This window comes from Neopsephotus bourkii, unplaced genomic scaffold, assembly GCF_033783945.1.
Source record: "Neopsephotus bourkii isolate Nb327-2 ecotype Australia unplaced genomic scaffold, CSIRO-AGI_Nbou_v1 NB_1768, whole genome shotgun sequence".
Classification (NCBI taxonomy): Eukaryota; Metazoa; Chordata; class Aves; order Psittaciformes; family Psittacidae; genus Neopsephotus; species Neopsephotus bourkii.
Window position 1 is genome coordinate 923914 of NW_026902242.1, and position 21743 is coordinate 945656.

The window sequence follows — 21743 nt, forward strand, 5'->3', positions numbered from 1 at the left end:
TAAAAGAGGAAGAAACCCTTCCAATCCCACAGATTTAGATCCACTTAGGCCTCCCGTGAAGTTCAAGTGCTCCTCTATAATTAGTATAGCCACTAATGACTCAGCCAGTGACACACAAAGCCTCTGAGTCCATTGGCAGTACCACAGTGGTCTCTGCAGCAGCTCAGCTTGATTTGAGAACCAGCAAAGCCAGGAAAGATGCCAAAGTAAACCATTGTCACTAAGAGACCAGGGCTGCTGAGGACAAGGAGGAATCAGCTCAAGTGGTTGGTGGTGTGTAAGAGACATCCTACAGCAAGCCCAAGGCACTACCAACCTGCAACAGCAGGGACCAGGCACAGGGTTAAAGAGAAGAGCATCTATTGCCTGTGGAACTAAACTACAATAAGGACATCCAGCCAGGGCTGAGCAATGCCCTATCTGCATCACGACCCTGAAGGCAGAAGCAAAACTGTGTGTGGATAGGCATAAGTGAAGTGGTTTGTATTCAACCTGTGTGTGTGTGTATTTGAATAAGTGATTCTCAACTGAGCCAAATGTACATGCTCATTATGCTGTGAGAGTTTAAAAGCCATTAGCAACACAAATCCTGGTGTGAACCCTGCTCTAGGTTGTTGGTTTGGTTTTGCCTTTTTCTCCCCATTCATCACAGTATTCAGTAAGTAATTTCTTACAAGTCTTTCTTCTTGGCCTGAAGCTGGGATCTCACACAGCCTTTGCCCATGCATTAATCATTGTTCCTGTCACTCTCAGCCTGGGCCTCTGTTATCTCTGCTTTTCTGCCAGCAGCCAGTGATGAGAGGCTGTGCTTCCCCTGTTCCTGTGCTGCAGGACAGGGTGCTCCACACCAGATGTGTTCTGAAATGGGGATATCAGAGGAAAAAGGCAGACTCAGTGGCAGAGGAGATACGTGTTTGGAAACTGCATGCAAGCGTGACAGAGCTGGGCTGGTTCAGCCTGGAGAAGGCTTCTTAAAGGGAGACCTGAGAGCATCTCCAGTGCCTAAAGGGGCTACAGGAAATCTGGAGAGGGGCTTTGGATGAGAGCCTGCAGGGACAGGCCAAGGGGAATGGCTTTAACCTGCCAGAACAGGGGAGACTGAGATGAGCTCTTGGGCAGAAGCCTGTGAGGGTGCTGAGGCACTGGCACAGGGTGCCCAGAGAAGCTGTGGCTGCCCCATCTTGAGTGAGCCTTGGGGATGAGAAGCTGGAGAGGTGGGCATTCATGTGGCCCAGAACCCAAGACACAGAGCAGGCCAATCATGAGGAATCAAGTAATGATGTGTTGCCATGGCAATACCAGGCCAAGAGAAAAAACTATTAGCAAGGCTTGTATAAGGTGGGTAATTAATACAGTCCTCCATGAGGAGGGGTTGTATGAAATTCCCAACCCCACTAGTCATGCTAGCAGAGGAGAATAGGCTGTGGTGGAAGCTCTCCAGGAGCTGCTGCTGGTCTTCACCAGCTCATCATCAGCAGGGATGCCCCCAGCAAATCCAAGCCAGACTGCACCAATGCTCACATAAAACATTCATGATCCACTGTGAATGGTGGGGTTTTGGCATGAGAAGGAGGAAAGGGACTGGAGACAAGCTTTTAACTCTCACAGCAAGTGAAGTGATAACAGCTTTCAAAAGCTCTAGCAGCTGTGGTCTGGGGTGGTCACCTGTGTTTCAGCATCCTGAATGTCCCCAGAAGAAGGGTGGCTTGTTGGAGGTTGGTTTTTGATTGTCCACAGTAAGTTGTTTGTTTCTTCTCTGTTTCCTGGTTTTAAGACATCCTTCTTGAGGCAGCAGGGTTGGTCACAGACCTTTCTGAAAGAGAAAGCAGGGATCCTTAGGCAATTGCATGATTTCAGAGCTGAGACTTTAACTGAAAACAGACAACGAGCTAGTGCTGTGGCCTGTTTGCAACGCTGGGGTTTAGTTCTGGAAGGGGCCTGCTATGGGGAGAAGAAATCTCCTTCTGCCAGCCAAGTCAGTTGCTCCAAATAAGCAAATTCCATTATTCAGCCCCAGAACTGCCAGCCTGCAAACATAGGCATTACTTGTGCCCTGCTCCTTATCCGCCTCCCACCCACCAGCTGTCTCACTGGTGCATCTCCCATCCTGAGCCTGCTTCAGCAAAGGATGCTTTTCCTCCAGAACAGCTTACCCCAAACACTGTCCTCCTCTCTGGTAAGGAATGGAGTCTGAGGATGGATCACTTTGGAAGCTGGTATTCCCCTGTTATCCAGGCTCCTGTTTTCACTCAGGCCTTTCCTTCTCGATCTGCAGAGATGGACCCAAGCAAACTTGTCAGCAAAGCCAGGTTTCTGCCCCATACATTGGTTCTCCCATGCCAGAGAGGTTAGGGGAAGTGCAAGGGTTAAGACAGGCTGACTAATGGCAACACCAGGGACAAAGCAATGGATTTACTAAATGAAGTGGAAATGCCTCCTGTTTTCTCTCCTGCTCTTGCTGGGAAGTATCTGCCTGCTCTCCTCCCAGCTTGTATCCAGAACCTTGCAGGAAATAAAACTGTTCAAATATAGTCCTTCTAGTTGCAATAGTTTCTAACAGATCAAAACACTCTTTGGCCAGCAGCAGCACTTCTTCCTCCCCCCACATCTGATATGGCAGGGGTTTACAAGCCATTCTTGATAGTGTTTTCTTCTCTCTTCTCTGACCCACATCAGGGTCTCTACCATTAGAAATGCCTTGCCCTCTTAACACCAGCCTCCTCCCGGATGTATTTGGGACAGAGGAAAGTAGTAGCTAGTATCCTTGGGGAATTCCTGCGTTCCCTCTGGCTCACTTTTCCAGGGCTCTCTGGAATCACCCTGCCAACCCGTGTGACCCCCACAGGCCATCACGTCTTTCCAAGTACTTGCAGAAGAACTGGAAAGTTCATTTTAAAGGAAAAGCAGTGGGATGGCTCACTCCCTGTGTGCTTCTTCCTCTGCAAAAGAAGCCATATGGCAGTGCTTAACTGCACTTACTGTGCTGGAATTACTTGGCCTTCTGGCTTCCTTCTCCAAGACTGCCCAACTGTGCAATTGCCACCAAGCTGCCACCTGCCTGCCTGGCAAGCACTGTCCCAGTCCCTGCACTTGGAACTACTGCAGGCAGCTCCATTCCTGGGTGGCTGCAGAGTGCTGCCTTCATCTCACCTCATGTATTCCTGACCTCACCTCTGTCTGCATTAACTCCCTCGATATTTAGGTTCATCTGGTGTCCCTGAGGATCCTAGACCTTGGGCTGAAGCAGGGCTCAGCACCTCACCGCTAATGGGACGTATTGAGGGCTTGAGGTTAGGGTAGCTCCTAGGGCAGAAGCCACAGTGTCACAGTGACAATCACTGGAAAGCTTAGGAATGTTTTTCAGATCCCTTTCAACCTGCTACACCTCAGATTTATAGTGTCCTGGCTCTATGTGACCTTCCAAAGAGCCATCAGGCAGGTATGTTGCTGCTGGTACCCTCCAAGCCCTAGGCTCCTGGATAAGCTGTTCTGTAAAGCAGCATTTGGGGCCATCTGCTTCTCATGTCTTGGACCCCATGATGCTTAAGAGTACTCTTGTTGTATACCATTTGGGAATGATTTTTCTGTCAGTCCTGAGGGAAGTTACAGGTAGAAAAAAGCCAAACCAAAAAGCCAACAAACCTGACTGAATTTTGGGGAACATTGATGTCTGTTGCTTCCACATCACACAGTGCTATGCCTGATGCCTGCACCTTAACTCAAACCATGCCAGCTCTGCCATAAAGGTTTCCTGTGGGAAGAAATGATGACATGAGAAGACATCCCTTTTTGGAGCAAGAAACACTCCTTTTGAATGCAAGTCAGTGAGATTCTGGTGCTTGGGGATTGCCCTGTGTGCCAGGACCTGGCCAGAGTCCACCACTGAGTGCTTCCCATCCCCAGAACCAGTAGAACCATGTGAAGAGCAGCTAGACCCAGCCATGTTCTTAGAGCTGAGTAGCTGGAAACTGCGGGAAAGGAGAGCCTGATCTGCTCTGAAAAGAAATGCAAAACCAAAGAACATTTGAGGGGAAGGCCAGCAGTTGCTAAATCACAACAGCAGGATTCTGCCTTATGATACACAACTGCGTGAATGATAAAATGGCTGAGTTAAACAGTACTAAGATTTAATATAAAAAAACTCATGTTTGGTATTAAACTCACTATAGTTAGCAGGTGAGGCTCACTTCAGTCCTAGGAAAGAAGATCCACTGTGGGTTCACTCGCAGCTTAAACAGATCACTTGACAAGTTAATCCAGGTCCACTGTCCTAGGGCAGCCAGCCCTTGATTACCACATGGTGGATTGCACAAGCCTGACCAGACTGGGGTTCTTTGGCTCTGCTGTGCAGCTGGGTCAGCCCAGGCTCTGCCTCTGTGTCTGACGCATCCCCTCCAGTGCTGGCAGCCAAGCCCTGGTGCCCATGGTGATAACACAGGCTGGACCTGGCAGAGAGGGGAGAGAAGAGCAGCAGCTTTAGCACCAGCTCAGCTGTTCGCACACTGCCTCCAGCAGCATTCACCCTCATAATGCTCCTGCAAGCTCATACAAGCTTAGCTGGAGAGGAGGATGTGCTTCATACAGTTGGACCAGAGGCATGTGCTAGGCAGCTCCAGCAGAGCAAGTTGCCTTTTTCCTGGGCTTTGCTTGTGTCATTTGATTATCAGGACTCATAACTCCTGTCCCAGACTTGTAGAGGGGTTACACACAGTCAGAGTACCTGAAGGGAAAGGAGTTGCTGCTATCACAGCACCCGGCCCTCCAAAGAGGTGGCATTCCAGTCATGTCGTGCAGAACGTCTGCCAGACACCATGCCCTAGGATCAGGGACTGGCTCAGAGACAATGAAAAAAGAGCACCCATTAATTCCACTTGCTTTGTAAAAAAGTTGTATTTTTAGTGCTTATGAGTGGTGCCAGATTGGCAGTGTTATAAATAGAAGGTTGTATTTATCCTACTGTCTAGGTACCACAGTGCTAAATCAGTTTTACGACCTGAATAAATCCAGATTAGATTCTTTCAAGGATGCGTCACCATAGAAATAACATTTCCTCTTTGCATTCATATGCATGGATAAGGAGCATGGATTATGGCAAGGGAGGGGTGCTGCCCTCATAAGCCAGCCTGATGCTTTCTGATCTGCCTTGATGAGATGCAGGCTGACATTCAAACAAGACTGTGGATCCCAGCTGTAGCTCTCCAGGTCGTATCTAAAAGGTGATTCCATACCTTGCATTTTGGGGTAAAAAGCCTATGGCAACCGTGGCAGCTGAGGCTAGGCCTCAACCTGGGACAGGGAGCATCACACTGTGTTCCTGAATAATGGCCAGAGCTCAGTTGGCAGATGAAGTTATAGGGTCCTTGCTGACATTGGCCATACCCACAGTGACAAAACACGAGGGTAGAATTAAGAAGGAGCTTTGCTGCTCTGCAAAAGTGAAAGAAAGGGAGACAGAAGGCAAAAAGAGTCCTATCTGGTAGAATAACTTACAGGCTATTGCTAAGGTGCTGCTTTTCTATCAAGCTGACTGACAATAAGTATTAAAACCGAAGAATAATCCTTCCCCTCTTAAAAGAAACAGGAGAGAAGATAACTCCCCCTTTAATTCCCGTCCTTTTTTCCTTCACCACCTGATGCTGCTCCATCAAATCCGTGGCAACATGTCAATTCCCAGCACAACAGGCACTTTTTAGTGGTCACACACCTCCCTCTTTGAACAGGGTGTGCTGCTCCCAGCGCCAGGGGATGCCAAACAGCTCAGCAAATGCACCTCCTGCAAAAACCAGCCTTTCAGGATGCCTGCTCCCAAAAGTGACATCTCATTCCTTATGCTCCCATTTGAGCCTGTGTCCCCCTGCAAAAACCCACACATGCGACGTGCCTGAAGGCTTCCTCTAGGCTCTCCTCTGCTGTCTATGGCTACGAAGCAGGAAAAGGCAAGGAAAAAGGACTGGTAGCTTTCAGTTACCCTGAAATTAAATAGTTCCCTACCTGGGAAGCAGCCTGTCAGGCTGCTTTGGTCTCTGCAGTCTCCATTGGGAGCCCAGAGAGCAAATACACTGGGAAGCCAAGCATATCAAAGAGCATATGAATGACAGCAGCGGAAGGGTTTTGATCCTTTCACTCTCGCTGAGGTTTTTATAGTTCCACAAGCTGGAAGCCTGAGTGAGCACAAGCTGCTTGGCTTCACATGCAATGTTCTGTCTGGTCAGCTGGTTGGCAGGAGGAGTGCTGGGTTTGGATGTACCACACTGCCTGTTTGCCCTAACTCTTGGTGAAAGCTTGCTTCTCCTCCTCATGACAGAAAGGGGGTCTGGAGGGCTGGGGGTGCTTCAAGCTCACTGGAGCCCACTAAAAGTATGAAAAGATGATTGTGGAGAGAACCACAGAATCACCAAATCAACCAGGTTGGAAAAGCCCTTTAAGCTCATCCAGTCCAACCATTCCCAGCACTGCCAAGGCCACCACTAACCCATGGCACTGAGGCCTCGTCTCCATGGTGTGTGAACACTTGCAGGGACGGTGACTCCAGCCCTGCCCTGTTCAGCCTGTTCCAATGCCTGAGCACCCTCTGGGGAAGGAATTGTTCCTCAGCTCCATCTAAACCTGCCCTGGTGCAGCTTGAGGCCGTTCCCTCTTGTCCCATCCCTTGTCCCTTGGGAGCAGAGCCCAGCCCCTCCTGGCTCCATCCTCCTGTCAGGCAGTTGTAGGGAGCAATCAGGTCCCCCCTGAGCCTTCTCTTCTCCAGACTAAGCCCGCAAGTCCCTCAGCCATTCCCCATCACACTTGTGCTCCAGGCCCATCAATCCTTACCAGATTTCTCAGATAGGCTCAATATCTGGGTCTGGAACAGCCGCTGGAGAAGACTAAAGGATCGGCTGGTCTTGTGCTGCCCTTTGTGCGCACGGGAATGGAAGAAAAATGCAAAATGAGTCAGGGTGTGAGGAAAAGGAAACCTAAAATAGTAATAATAAAATAAAAAGAAGTAAAAGGTACTCGTGCATAGCAAGATGAGAAGAACTAAAGCAAGCCTTAGTGGGAGTGTTATTTGCTTGACGTTGCTGTCTGATTTGAGACTCACATGCCTGAGCTCTAAACCCGCCACGGAGTCATCACAGAGTTGCAAACCCAGCTTTCACTGCTAAATGAGGCTGTTGGTGAACTTCCCGGTATTCCCAAGTGGCACTGCTTAACTCACGTGCCAGGCTGGTGTGAGAGTTAGTCACGATTGCTTAAGGCATGGAGGCACCAGAGCTCCCTGGAGGATGACGATCCCATTTCACAGCAGCTCTTGAGGTTTCAAAATGAGTTTCCTCTGCCTGAAATGAAAGCAGCACAGAATCATAGAATCACCAGAGGGGTTGGGTTGAGGGGACCATAAAGTTCATCCAGTTCCAACCCCCTGCCACAGGCAGGGACACCTTCCACTAGAGCAGGTTGCTCCAAGCCAAAATATCATAGAATAGTTAGGGTTGGAAAGGACCTTAAGATCATCAAGTTCCAAACCCCCTGCCATGGGCAGGGACACCTTTCACTAAACCATACCACCCAAGGCCTTGTCCAACCTGAACATCTCAATTTCCCCTGTGGCAGGTTAAAGCCATTCCCCCTTGTCCTGTTCCCTACAGGCCCTGATGAAGAAAAAAAGATAAAAAAAGGAGGAAAATAAAGGGGAATTTTGTTGCAATGTCTATTTTGCGATTGAAAACTGAAGCCTTTTCAGGACAGAGGGGATATTGTACTGCACAAGGCACTGGTTGGGAGGATGAGACATCCTGGAGGCATGAGAGTAATTTGCTACCCCAATAAGTGTGAACACACCAAGCTCAGCAGTAACACCCGTGTAGAGCCAGAGAGCCAGCACAAGGTTTGACATATAGCTCCTCCATGCTTCTTACTTGGAAAGGGAAGAAGTGTAATAAAGAGTTGAAGTCACCTAAATAAATCCTATTAAGGATCTGGCAGGAGTATTGGGCATCCTATGGCTTGCTAGCACCCTCATCTGGTCTGTCATCACCGTCAAAACCCTTCCAACCCACAGCCATCTCCTAGCTTGTGCCTTGAACTTCCCGGCTCTTGCCTCCCCTGCCTGAAGGCAGCTCCCCTCTGCTCCTGACATGAGGAGCCTCTCACTGGAGGATATGGAAGTGAGTCTGTCATTCACTCTCCATGAGCTCTGCCTTGTGCCTGCAGTGGTCTCCTGGACAGTGGGCAGCAAATACATCCTGCAGGGTCTGGTCCATATTGTGCCCATCCAAGGCCAAGCAGCACCCTCAGCAGTGCCTGTCCCTCTGGTTCCTGCTCCCCCCCTGCATAGAGCAGAGCTCCCAGACATACACCAAAGGAGGAGCAAGGAGGCTGGAAACCTGACGGCAGGCTGATGGTGTTGGCTTCACTTGGATCCCTCCATAAGCTGCCAGCTCAGCTAGACAGGAGGCTGCTCTCCTGTTTATTTAGTAACCCAAGTGAAAGGCATCTTCTGGGAAGCCCATTTTCAGTCATTTACCAAATGAGGTTACAACATTCAGGGGTTTGCCTGAGGATTCACATCATGCTGCTCACAGCACTATCAGAGCCTAGATGGAGTCAGGAGCGGATGGAAGGCCTTGCTGAAGAGACAATCATTCCCCAGCATGCATGATGTTAAAACAAGCTGCACGTAGAAAGGCGTCTGCTTCCCTTCTGCCATGCCCATCAGCTCATGGCATGAAGCCTCTGTGATCCTGTGTTCAGTGCTCTCAAGGGTTAATCCCCTTCAGAGGGAGCTGGGACTCTGCTCCACCAGTCTTTTATCATTGGGGCTGAGGACCAGGAAGTGAAGGAACAAAGCACACAACCCATGTTCTGGCTGCGAGACTTCTTCGTGTTTTCCTTTTCAGTGCAGAAGGAAGCTAAAGGGAACAGCACTTAAATGAGAAGCAGGGAGAGGGACAGGGAACACTGTGGCTGCGAAGACTCAGCCTCCCATATGATTGCTGGGCATGTGGTGCCAGATAAATGTGCTCCTGTTAAATGTGGCACTCACTGTGCCCGCATGAAGATGTGTACTGGGCTCACGCAGCCCCACAGCGTGCTCTGGAGGCGGTCACAGCCTCAGATGAAGCAGTTTCATTACAAGATGCTGCAGGGTTAAGAATGAAACATTCTGTGCATGGTGGCTCAGGCTTGAAGGGCTGCTGCCAAGGCAGGGAAGGACACTGAATCATAGAATCAACCAGGTTGGAAAAGACCTTTAAGCTCATCAAGTCCAACCACATTTAATCCATTTATTGCATTGTTCAGTGGAAAGACAACTCCTCTCCAGACCTGTGCTTCCTGCACAACAGTCATGCGCTGGTTTACACAAAGGCAGAAGAGTTTACAGCTTAGAAGAGCACTTCGTTCCATCTCATCCCACAGAGATTTAATTGCACTCATAGGACTGTCCTCCACAACGCTGAGGCAAATCCTCCAACCCATGAGATGCAATACAACAGCACCGAGTTTAGAGGAGGAGGAACATGGGATCCACCTTAGCTTTCTCATTTAAAATCCTTAAAGGTGGACTCAAGTCATCTCTGAAGTTGAGCAGAGGTTATTTTCTTCTGTAGGAGCAAACTGCCCAACAGCCTTTTGCCACTGATACTCCTGGTAGACAAAGCACACTGAGGCTCTGTGCCCTGCTGAAGGGCAGCTCCTCAGGCACAGCACAGCCCTGACCCTGGAATGGTTTTACACTGCTAATGAACACACTGAACCCCAGCTGAGAACCCAAGCCAGGAGCCCCTGCTGGGAACAGCACCAGGACCTACAGCCAGCACTGAACATTTTCAATTCCTCCGTCCAAAAATCATTGAATCATAGAATCCCAGCCTGGGCTGTGCTGGAAGGAACACTGAAGCTCATCCAGTCCCAACCCCCTGTCACAGGCAGGGACACCTTCCACTACAGCAGGTTGCTCCAAGCCCCATCCAACCTGGCCTTGAACACTGCCAAGGACTTTGTGCCCTCTTTCTGGTCCTCAGACAAGAGAGATGGTCTCAGCACTGAGCAGAAGCTGGGAACCTGCCGCAGGTTCAGGGGTCCAGCCCTGTGGTGGGTGAATGCTCTGCCCAGGCATCATCCCCCTGCCCTCCAGCCTTGTGAGAAAGTGCTAACTCCAGTCTCCCCAACTCCATCCTTTGGCAGGGCTCCATCAAGAGCTGCAGTTTAGCACAACTAAATTGAAGCAGCCCCAAGAGTGTGCAGTTTATGTATTCCTAGATCATTAAGCCTTCTCCTAGCGACAGTGTTTAAAAGGCACAGTGACGTCTCATTCCCCTCCCACTCCCCCCCGTTGCTGTTTGGCTCTTGAAAATTAAAAGATAAGCTTTGTAAATCTCCCAGAGAAGAGGGAACTGTCACTTCAGCTTTAGGAGAAAAGCCAGCAAAGAAACAAAATGCTGCTTTTGGCAGAGGAGAAAGAAAATCCGTTCTGAAAGGCTTAGAGACAAAGACTCTCAACACAATTAAAGGCAAACCTAAGGCTTTGAAAGCAGAGGGCATGACACTGGAATACACACACGAGGTAGAGATGAAAGCCTCCATTGTGGCACTGTTGAAATAAAAGAAGTTTCAATGGCTGCATTTGCCTAAACTAAAGGAGATGAGAAGCTTGCTAGAGAAGGGCTGGATTCTTCCCATGTGTACGCACAATGACAAGACCCGCTGTGCTCAGTCTTAATTAGGATCCTGGGGCAGTACTAGAATAGCTTGGGGAGAGAGGGTCACAACATTCTGAAACGGGAAAGAAAACAGGGCTCTGATATTTTCTGTGGGAACTTTTCCACCTGAGAAGCCTAAAATCTTCCTTTCCAGCCTGTTGAGCTGAAGCAAAAGGTGTTCTGATTTGTCATGTCAAGGTGTGTGTTTCACAGGACAGCTTGTTGTGGATGCAGCGCTGCATTGCAGGCATGAGGTGGCTTTCAGCCCAGCAATGCTATGAAGATGCGTCTGCCTCTAGAAAGCACTGAGCAGAGTAGTCCTGACTCTCAACTAAGAGCATCAAAACCAAGGAGAACCACAACACACCATTGTTGGAGTGCTTGCTCCTAGCAGGCAGTGAAAACTTCCCCTTGCTCTCAAACCCTTTATCTCCAACCAGCAGCACCATGAGCCCCAAACATTCACTACAAGATGCTCCCAACCAGGGTGCAAATGTCAGACTGCCAATCATGAAAGTCTGTGTTGGTAAGGGAGCACCACCATTCAGTTAAACCACAGTTTGGCCATCCACCTGCTGCTGTAACTGCCCAAAGCCAGCTCCAGCTTGACCCTAGAGAGCTGCACCATGCTGGAAAGGTTATGATTTCTGCTATCTTATCTATCCTATTCTCAATATAAGGAGGACGTGGAGCTGTTGGAGCAAGTCCAGAGGAAGCCACGAGGATGAGCAGGGGCTGGAGCAGCTCCTGTATGGAGACAGGCTGAGAACATTGGGGCTGTTCAGTCTGGAGAAGAGAAGCTGTGTGGAGACCTCAGAGCAGCTTCCAGTGTCTGAAGGGGCTACAAGGATGCAAAGAGAGACTCTTCATCAGGGACAGTAGCTGCAGGACAAAGGGTAATGGGTTAAACTGAAACAGGGCAAGTTCAGGTTAGACATAAGGAAGAAGCTCTTCCCTGTGAGGCGCTGGCACAGGGTGCCCAGAGAAGCTGTGGCTGTCCCATCCCTGGCAGTGTCCAAGGCCAGGTTGGACACAAGGGCTTGGAGCAACCTGCTCTAGTGGAAGGTGTCCCTGTTTTCTGAAAAGCAGGGAAAAGAAAGCTCTGTGGACAGTTTTAGCTTCTTTCTTCTGTGTGTTTTCCATTGGTTGGTTTTGTCACCAAGGAGACCAAATTCCTACACATAAATCCACGTTTCTGTGCCAATGGCCATCACAGCATCATTACATAAGGCGCACATTGTGCTTGTGAGCTATAGCTTTACTCACTATATGGAGGATTTTCTGGGCTGTTATGTCCACCCAACATCCTTTAGGTCTGCTCAAAGCCCAAGTCCCCAGTACTGAGATGAGAAGTCACCTTGAACCTGAAGTTTCTTGCATGTTCCTCATATCCATGTAGACAGTCCTGCATAAAACACACCAGCACATTACAGAAAGGAAAATAAACTCGTGTGCAAAAGGGGCTGAGGCACAAATTCATTCAGAAAATACCACTGACCTCAGACCACTTGGGTTCCTGTCCTCACTGAAGGAATAGTTCTCTCTACGCTCCAATCCTGCTCTGTCCCTGATTTTTTTTCCCTCCCCCTCTCAAAACAGCTCCTAAGAGCGAGCTCAGTTTTCAAAGCACTGAACAGGAGCACCATTTGATGGTGTTAATGGGAATTCTGTGCCCAGGATGCCTTTCAAGAGAGCACACATGCTGAGTTTATACTAAGTCCCCCAGGACACAGCCTGTCTCATGTTGTTTGTGCAATTCCTGTCATGCTGACCTCCATCTCCATAGCAATCCACAGAAGCAAATACCTGACTGGAAAATGTGAGGCAGAGCTCCTCCTGCTCATCTCAGTGGGACAATGAGATGGACTGGGCAAGGCAATGTCCACTGTGGGCTGCTCAACTCATCTGGGGCAATGAAATAGGTAACTGTGTCATAGAATCCCAGAATCCCAGACTGGTTTGGTTTGGGAGGTACCTTAAAGCTCAGCCAGTTCCAACCCCCTATAAAATGTCCCTTTAACAGCAGCTTTTGGAACAAGGAGCTAGGTCTTGCCAACAGATCTGTGGAAGAGATCAGGGAATATCAATTCAGGTGGCTATCATGAAATTCAATCTGTACTTTTGGTACTAGAACCTCAGTGATTTATTCATGTGACAAGAGGCCATTAAAGTTTTGCCTCTCACACTTTCTTGTACAGCATCCTAGAAAACCATCCAGCTTCAGGTTCTACAAGCAGGTGCAAATCTAATTCCTCAAAGCGAGAACCGTGTATCCAATGTGGTCAATGGTCATGGGTCAAAGATTCTATAATGGCTTTCACAGCTGTGAAATCCCAATGCAAGGCAAACCGACGTCAGATCACTTATATAAATGGTTAGCTAATGCTGTGTCTTCCTGTATCTGCATCACGGGGAACTGATACACAGCAGAGTAGGCTCCAGTAGCACCTTGTGGAAGACTCATCAGGAGGAATTAAGAATCCTGGGGACATCAGAGGTGAAGGTGCTGCCTCTCTGAGCCCCCACAACCAGGCCCAAAAGAGCATCTGTGAGGAGGCCAGGCAGTGAGCTGGTGCACTATTGACAGACACCCCCCATGCACTTCTTACTGTCTCTAGATTTGACTTGCCAACCTTTCAAAACACAGTCTGAACACATCTCCACGGCTGTTTCTTTTACATCAGCCCCACACTATCCTGTTCTAGCATCAACAAAAACCCTGGTTCTCAAAGCAACAGCTGCTTTACATGATCTCAGTTTCAAGCCAGCTCCTTAACAGATACTTCGCTCCCCTTCTCCCCACTAATTTTAGCTGTGTTGCTGTTCCATCTGGTCCCCCTGTGCTTGGAGGATTGCCAGTACCTCCTAGGAAAAACAAAAAGCTCTCTTCGGTTTGGGATTGTTGGGATAATGTGAGCAGGAGCGGTAGCATCTGCATCCATTTCCAGTTCCGACTCTGGACCATGCCAAGAAGCTTCAAGCAGCTCTGAGGCTGAGCTCTTCCTCTGGTGGCAGTGCAGCATGGATGAGACAACTGCATGTTATGTCTAAGCATGTTTTCCCCATGGGTCATTCTGAGGTACAGGCAGGGGCTGATGTCTGCACCAGAGAGAGAAATAAATCACAGAAACATAGAATGGTTTGGGTTGGAAAGGACCTTAAGATCATCCAGTTCCAACACCCTGCCATGGGCAGGGACACCTTCCATTAGACCATGTCACCCCAGGCTCTGTCCAGCCTGGCCTTGGACACTGCCAGGGGTGGAGCATTTATCACCTCTCTGGGAACCCTGTGCCAGTGCCTCCCCACCCTCACAGGGAAGAATTTCCTTGTATTTAACCTGAACTTACCGTGTGTTTCTGTTCCTAGATCACACAGTACATGAGCAGAGGTTCCCCTTCCAGTAACCACTCCTATGGGGAATCAGTAAGAGCTAGAAACTTACATTTCCGAGCTGTCAGACCAGACAAGCATCCTGGAAACCATCAGGAAGCCTGGTCCAGGATGAAGTAAAGGCTCTTGGGCACTTTGCATTGTTGCTGGTACTTCCAAGGAAAAGTTCCTTTGTTTTAAGGACAATAGCTTGCCTGCCTCCAGGGATCCAAGTGTGGGTTCCTTTCTTGCCTGTGTTACAGCTCAGGAATGAAAAACACAGAAAGAATTGAAGAAAGAAGCTACAAGTAATCCCAGGAAAGGGTGGGTTTGTGTTCCCCTGAGCACAGGCTTTGTTTGGGCAATGAGGGAGGTGTGAGGTTCTGACAAAAGGGCTTTTCCCTGGTGGTATCAATAACCAACCTACATGGGTACAGCCTGCCTGGTAGAGACCTAATGCGTATTAGTTAATACCCTGTGATGCAGATACAGGAAGACACAGCATTAGGTAACTATTTAGATAAGTAACCTGACTTTGGTTTGCCTTGCATTGGGATTTCACAGCTGTGAAAGCCATTATGGAACCTTTGACCCTTGGCCACTGACCATACTGGATACACAGTTACGACTTTGAGGAATTAGATTTGCACCCACTTGTAGAACCTGAAGCTGGATGGTTTCTTAGGATGCTTTACAAGAGGCAAAACTTTAAGAGTCTTGGTGTCTGGAGCTGCGCTGGTCCCCCATGGTAGGTGTGGGGTTGCTTGTTCACAAGCTATAGCTTGATGACACCCATCAAGCTGTATGGCCAGGGCTGCAAGGCCATCCCAGGGAACTGCAGCCCTGGAAGCAGCTGTGAGCTAGCTCAGCTCTGCTCTCCTCTGCTCCTGCAAGTGGCTGTCTGCATCCAGCTCCTGTCCTGAGCTGCCTAATCAGAAGAGACAGCAAAGAGACTCATGCTGACAGCATCTGTCTGAGAGCATGGCCATACCTGCAAGGGAAACAGTTCTGCAGCACTTCTGAGCTCTGGGAAGGCAGGGGATGCCCTAGAAGGTGAGGAGGCAGCTGGCTTATGCCTATGAACTGCATCTTCCAAAGGGAGACCTCCTGCAGCAGGCAAATGACTTCCTCATTGAGATTTAGATATCAGGCTCATTCAAAAGCAGAAGGGAGCCGAGGGACTTCCTAAGACCAGCAAAGAAAAGGATTATCTTGTGCTTGGAAACACAGTGACATAAGGCAGTCTTTCTTTAAAACCAATATCCCCCCCACAACCCTTCCCAACTCACATTTTTAGGTCCAGTTTAAAGGGATTCATAGAATACCAGCCTGGTTTGTGTTGGAAGGGACCTTAAAGGTCATCCAGTTAAAACCTCCGCCACGGGCAGGGACACCTTCCACTAGAGCACATTCACAGTGAATAAGTCACAGCTTGTGAAGCACTCAGCAGGTTCCTTGCCCTGTCCATTGCTCACCTCCAGTGTGTGCTCATGAGCAGGAGGGGGCAGGATGCGTCTCTGCCACCCTCCCTATGGAGGCCCAGCTTCCTCAGGAGCAGGAGTCACTTGAATTTTCAGCAGCTGGATAACAAAACTGCTGAACTTATCCTGAACAAACTGTTCCTTGAGGGTTTTGGCTGAACTGAGTTGTAAAGTGACTGCAGCAGGGCTGCAGGTATGGGTTTAGTGCAGGGAATTCAGATGGGCAGTTAGGCTTCTTACAAGGGGCAGATGAAAGCAAACTCACTAATCAGAGAAATGAAACTCCTGATGCACCAGAACAGTGGGGATACTTGAAAGAGGGAGAGATTATGTCAGGAAACAGGAATGGAGGGGTATACATAGAGTATACATAGTTGGGTGAAACACGACAGAGGGAAATGAGTGGTTATAGTTACAAAATCTAGTTGGCATGCTGAGAAGATGCGTGGCTCCAGATGCTAAATTCATGCTCTAATCTCAATGGCCAGACTCACAGCCTGCTGAAGGGAACAAAAAGGCTCATATTCACTTCCACAAGCCTTAGATCAGAGATAAAGTTTTAACAGCCCTTTGCACCACTGATAACTGTTCATGGGAGCCAGTGAAATGAATTAGGAAGTTTTAGTTATGTTGCCTTTCTCCAAGAGAGAGGAAAAGCATCTGCATAGTCTGGGGGTCTCGTGGCTTCATTGCCAGAAGTGCAGTTTAGCCGAGTTCAACACACAAGTTACGTCTGATCAACCATGCTGCTGTAACCTGGAACTCTGCTTCACTCTGCAAGTCTGCTCCCTCACACTCAACGCACTGCTTAAATCCATCAGGACAGAGCTATTTTCTGAGCGCCAAATCTTTTGCTCCTGGTTCACATGCACAGTGAAGCTCAACCATGGCTGACAGCAGAGTCACAGAGGCTGTTACACTCCATCTGCTTCCTTAATAACCACTCCAAACAGTCATTTATGAGGACTTTTGCCTTGGACTATTGCATTTCTTCAATATATGTATTCCTCCCTCACCTCAATAGCTGCATTACCTGCTTCCTTTTTTTGCATCTTCTCTTAGGTATCCCTGCTGATGCAGAGGCTTTAGAGATGCTGGTGTGATCCTTTTCCCGGGTATCCTCACCCAAGCACATGGCAGAGAGTTATTGGGTTTGGTTACACATAGGACATAGTAGAGGTGCTGTTTCAGCAAGATAATAGACTTACTATGGACCCAGAGGAGGCCATGGAGATGCTGTGAGGGCTGGAGCAGCTCTGCTCTGGAGCCAGGCTGAGAGAGCTGGGCTGGGTCAGCCTGGAGAAGAGAAGGCTCCAGGGACATCTTAGAGAAGCGTTTCTGTACCTGAAGGAGGTGACAGGACAAGGGGAATGGCTTTAACCTGCCAGAACAGGGGAGACTGAGATGAGCTCTTAGGCAGAAGCTCTTCCCTGTGAGGGTGCTGAGGCGCTGGCACAGGGTGCCCAGAGAAGCTGTGGCTGCCCCATCCCTGGCAGTGTTCAAGGCCAGGTTGGACACAGGGGCTCGGAGCAACCTGCTCTAGTGGAAGGTGTCCCTGCCCATGGCAGGGGTTGGAACTGGGTTAGCTTTAAGGTCCCTTCCAACCCAAACCATTCTGTGATCCTATGACCCAGATGTATCAGGGTTGCTGGCTGGCTCTCAAGAGCAGATCACACTGCCTCTGTGCAGGCAGCACTGGTTCAACATGCTGGAAGCAACATGGCTGCTTCCCCTTTTATGCCTTAGAAGCTACCTTAAAACTGTATCTTTGCTCCTGTCAAACTCTTTCTTACCCTCTGCCCTTCTCAGCTGGTATCTGGCACACCTTGCCCTTCTCTCATCAAGGTCCCTCATTTATCCTGTGCCAGCCACTATGACCTGTCCTTTGTGGTATCCCTGGATGTTATTTATGTGCCCAGGTGCTCCCTCCTTTTCGCATCTTGCAGGGAGGATTGATCCTTCTCTTCTACCATCTCCACAAGTCAAACCTTGACAGAGGCCACAAGAGAAGGAGCAGAGCTGAGGGCATCTGCTGCACACACATCAGTGCTGGGGGCTCACAGAGTGACAGCATGACAGCTACCCCCAGCAAGGAGCAGCACTGAGTCCTGCTCCTGATGGTTCTGCAGCTCCTCTGGACTGCAAGTAGCATTAAAAAATGAATTATATGCAGCATACAGGCACATTCCTACACCCATCTCTTGTTTGAAGGGTTGTGTCTGCCTTGCATTCATGGCAGCTCCCTACAGGCAAGCTTAGGTCTTGGTCCAGTTTTGACAACATCAGCCCTTGGCTTGCTAGATCACCATGACACAAGTTATTATTCCAGGTTCCTGTTGCTTACACCTCACCCAAAAGCATACACCTGCACTGCACTCATCCAAACAACTTTTTGACTTCCTATGATCCATATGCAGCACCCACATGAACCAGATGCAGAAATGCAGCCCCAAATCTTGCACAATGAGACATTCAAGCAGCAATGTCCATCAGGGCCACCCCTGCTGCCTGCCTGCCTTCTGCTGCTCAGGTGTACAAGCTAGAACCCTCCTTCCCTTTGAGCCACCTTGGAATGTTCCTTCTGCTCCACATGAAGCATGACTCCTTAATAGATTAGCCTGGATCTGTCACACAGCGAGGCAATACAGCAGGCAAACAGAAGGCCAACGCGGTTGTGCGGAGACAGATCCCAGCCTGTGCAGTGGGGAAGTAATCCTTCTTCTCTGTAGGACCCTGGTAATTGCATCTGGATTTCATTGAGCTCATGGCAGGCCATTCCCAGAAAGGCTGACAAACCCAAGCAAGCTCAAAGCTGATTAACAACACACAGCCAGGGTCTTGAGGGATTGATTTATGTGGAGGGATTCAGAGAGCTCAGTAGGGCTTGCTCAGCCAAGTCATGATTAAAGGAGATAAGAGTCTGGAAATACCTGTGGGCTAAAAAACTGATGACCCATCATTGTGGGGCTGCCCAGAAGTTAACTTGAAAGCCTGTAGATAATGAAATACGCCGTGTACCAGGAGGAGCCTGCACCAGGCTCAGCCCTGCCGAGAACTGAACACACATGCAGCAGCACCTATGGGTCAGAACATGTTCCAGGGGACAAAGTAATAGGGCCAAGATGGGGAGGACCCCTTGTATGGCCCCAGAGGGGCTGTGGGAAGCCACTGGGGAGGAAAGGGTCACCTTTTCCACTGAAGGGTGAGGAGAAGGGATTGGCTGTTATGCAGCTTCTGGGACAAACCATGACATTGGGGCTCTCCTTGCTTCTCCTCTTGGTGTGGTGTCCCCCAGGTATGGCCAGCTGTAGACTGGTTCTGCCTGCTCCATTAGCATCAGTAAGGCTTGAGCTGGCCCAGCAGTGAAGGCTGTGCAGCAACCAGACAATTCAGTTTGCAAAGTGATTCAGCAATGTATTGATTTAACTCTGCAGACAAATGACCTTTTTCTGGGCTCCAGTCATCAGCATTAATATCTTAATAGATTTACTGTGTAGTCACTTCTCCGCAGGGCGAGGGAAATGTGGGCAGGGATGGGGTGAGGCAGGAGGGGGCTTGGGCTGATCAACCCCATCCCTGGCAGTGTTCAAGGCCAGGTTGGACACAGGGGCTTGGAGCAACCTGCTCTAGTGGAAGGTGTCCCTGCCCCTGTCAAGGGGTTGGAACTGGATGAAATTTAAGGTCCCTTACAATACAAACCAGTCTGGGATGAACAGAGCACAGGCTGCAAGGTTGGGGTTTTCTGAAAGCAGGCAATGAAAGAAAGGGGTTTCAGTATAAAGAGGCACCACTTCCTCCTGGTCTTCAATTCACATTTTCTTACCACGGTCACAAGAGCAACCCACTTGGCTCAACTTCTCCAGCCTGCAGCTCAGAGGAGGATGAGGGACCAGGACTAAATGGTAGCAGACACCAACTTGGACTGTGCAAGGGGCACAGCCAACAGCATCCTATGAGCTGGGTGAGGAACACACCTCACCCAGACAGCTCACAGGCTGTTTTTCAGCAGCACAAGAACCCTGCAGAGGGGGTCCTATATTAATGCAGAACATGCTTTCTTGTACACATACAATCAGCACACTAGCCATAAGCCAGGATCTAAGCTGTTATATCAGTAATCACAGCCCTGGAGAAATCCACGCTGATTTACACTAGCTGAGAGCATGCAACTTCATACTGCAGGTATTTCATGACTATGTAGCTGCTGTGACAGTTAAAAGATGCCATCTTGTACCACAAGGGATCAGCTGTGTCCCAAATCCAAACAGTCTGTGTCACTCTCTGCATCAGAAACCTATTGCTTTTCACTATGAGCTTTCAGACACCATGATTTAGCTCTCTCTTGCCTCCTGCCAATCTATAACCAGGATAGTACAAGTGTTCTGCAAGGAGTAACTGTCAATAGGATACCATGTAGATGTGATACATCAGCCCAAACTCCCAGTCCAGCCCTGACTCTCACTACGTAACCACACATACACATAATTATACACAATTACTCTCCCAAGGAGACCATTTCCAGTGTAAAAAATAGATGTTTGTTTTTTTTCAGACTGCTCTTTCCTGGGCTCCCACAAGCCTCTTCTTTTCCCTGGGATCACTCAACCTTTATCTCCTCCGCACAATAGAAGGGATACCAAGTTGCTTTTCTTTCCCCCCTCAAAACAGGAATCTTCCACAAAACTGAGATGTAGCTGAGACCTTCTAATGTAATAACCTTCATTTTTCAGCACACTTATGGGACTATCTGCTGCCATATCCCCTGCAGGCTTGGCCATCAAGCAAATGGGCTTTGATGGAAGAATGAGGCAGGAGCTCTATAGTTATAGAAGCTGAAGTCACCTTCAGAGAGGATAAGCTTGCTCCTAACCCTTTCTTTACATTGAACCAAATGTGTTTCCTCACACCCAGGACAAAATGACACCATCCAGCTCCATTACAAAGAACGCTACTTGGAATGTCCGAGCTCCCTAAGATACTTGCGGCATCTCAAACCTGTTCAAGTCATCCCAGCTCTTTGCCCAAAGCCAGTCTGTGCGTGAAGCACCAGCACAACTTGCTGTCCAGCTCAAGAACAAGGCAGTGGGGCCAGGGAATCACACTTCTCGCCTGCTCTCCTATGCAAACCTTCAAGGTTTTGAGGAGAGCTTTAGTAACAAAGCAAAAACCCCAAACCTGAAGTGAGAGTCACAGATAACAACTATGGCTCCTTGGGAGTGACACAGACAGGTCAGAACAACAGCATTTTCACTTGTTACTCCAGCCTCATTCAAGGCTGGTGATAAGGCACCTACCCCACCCCAGCAAGTATAGGTAAAGCGCTTTCTTGACACAATTGCCCTGGATACACAACACCATGAAGACTGCATTTGCTCACAGATTTCCAGGAAATAAGTCCATCAGCATAGAAGAAACACTGGATTGAAAAGGAGAATGGGAGTTCAGAAGATTTCTTTTAGAGACAGCCATTAGAGAGAGCCGTCTGAGCTGCATAAGTTACTCAGTTTGCCCTTAGGCTTCAGTGAATGAGTAATTTTCCTTTTCTCTCTCAGTATTAACATCATTCTTTAGTGAGTTCACCTTCTATTGTAGTTTCCCTTTCTCTGCATAGCCAGAAGGTGAAGTGGCAGGTACTGTTAATAGACAGGGTTTTAATACAGTAAAAGGGCTGGTGGTTCCCTGTCAGGTGTTCATTATGGTATGTTCCTCCTGTGTCAGGCACTGGGAGTGGAAGAATCTTAGAATCATAGAACCAGCTGGGTTGGAAAAGACATTTAGCTCATCAAGTCCAACCTTTACCCCAGAACTGCCAAGTCCACCACTAACCCATGGCACTGAGGGCCTCCTCTGCTACTTTGGCTGGCAGGATGGAAGGAATGCAGGAAGACTCCCCAGCAATTCCTATCAACTTCATCGTGCTGATGCTGGCCTTGTAACCCAAGGTCCAGCTAAAAGATGTTCCCATCTAGATTTCAAGCATGGTTGCTTCCAACCCGGTAACTTGAATCATAGAATCATAAGATAGTTTGGGTATAAAGGAACCTTCAAATGTCATCTGGTGTAACCCCCTTAACTGTTGATAACTAGTCTAACCCCCTTAACCTTTCCAGTGAGGGTCAAGTACCAGAGCTGACACAGCCTCCAAGTAACTCTGTTCTCGAGGTGTTAACAGAGGTGCAGACTCCAGCTCTGGGTATTTTACAGCATC

General features: G+C 48.8%; 1 long non-coding RNA gene across 3 annotated transcripts in view; it reads right to left on the minus strand.

Annotated features, from left to right (window-relative positions):
* Positions 1-21743, minus strand: part of LOC133226068 (uncharacterized) — a 77380-nt gene that overhangs the window by 23044 nt on the left and 32593 nt on the right. Inside the window, exons 1-5 of one of the 3 annotated variants that reach the window (XR_009729392.1) lie at positions 20531-20689; positions 14128-15239; positions 11949-12087; positions 6814-7319; positions 1666-1813 (exon numbers count right to left, since the gene is read on the minus strand). This is a non-coding gene — a long non-coding RNA (uncharacterized LOC133226068). Of the gene's footprint in view, positions 1-1665; positions 1814-6813; positions 7320-11948; positions 12088-14127; positions 15240-20530; positions 20690-21743 lie in introns of those variants that run through there. The other 2 variants (XR_009729394.1, XR_009729393.1) reach the window with 2 other exon arrangements.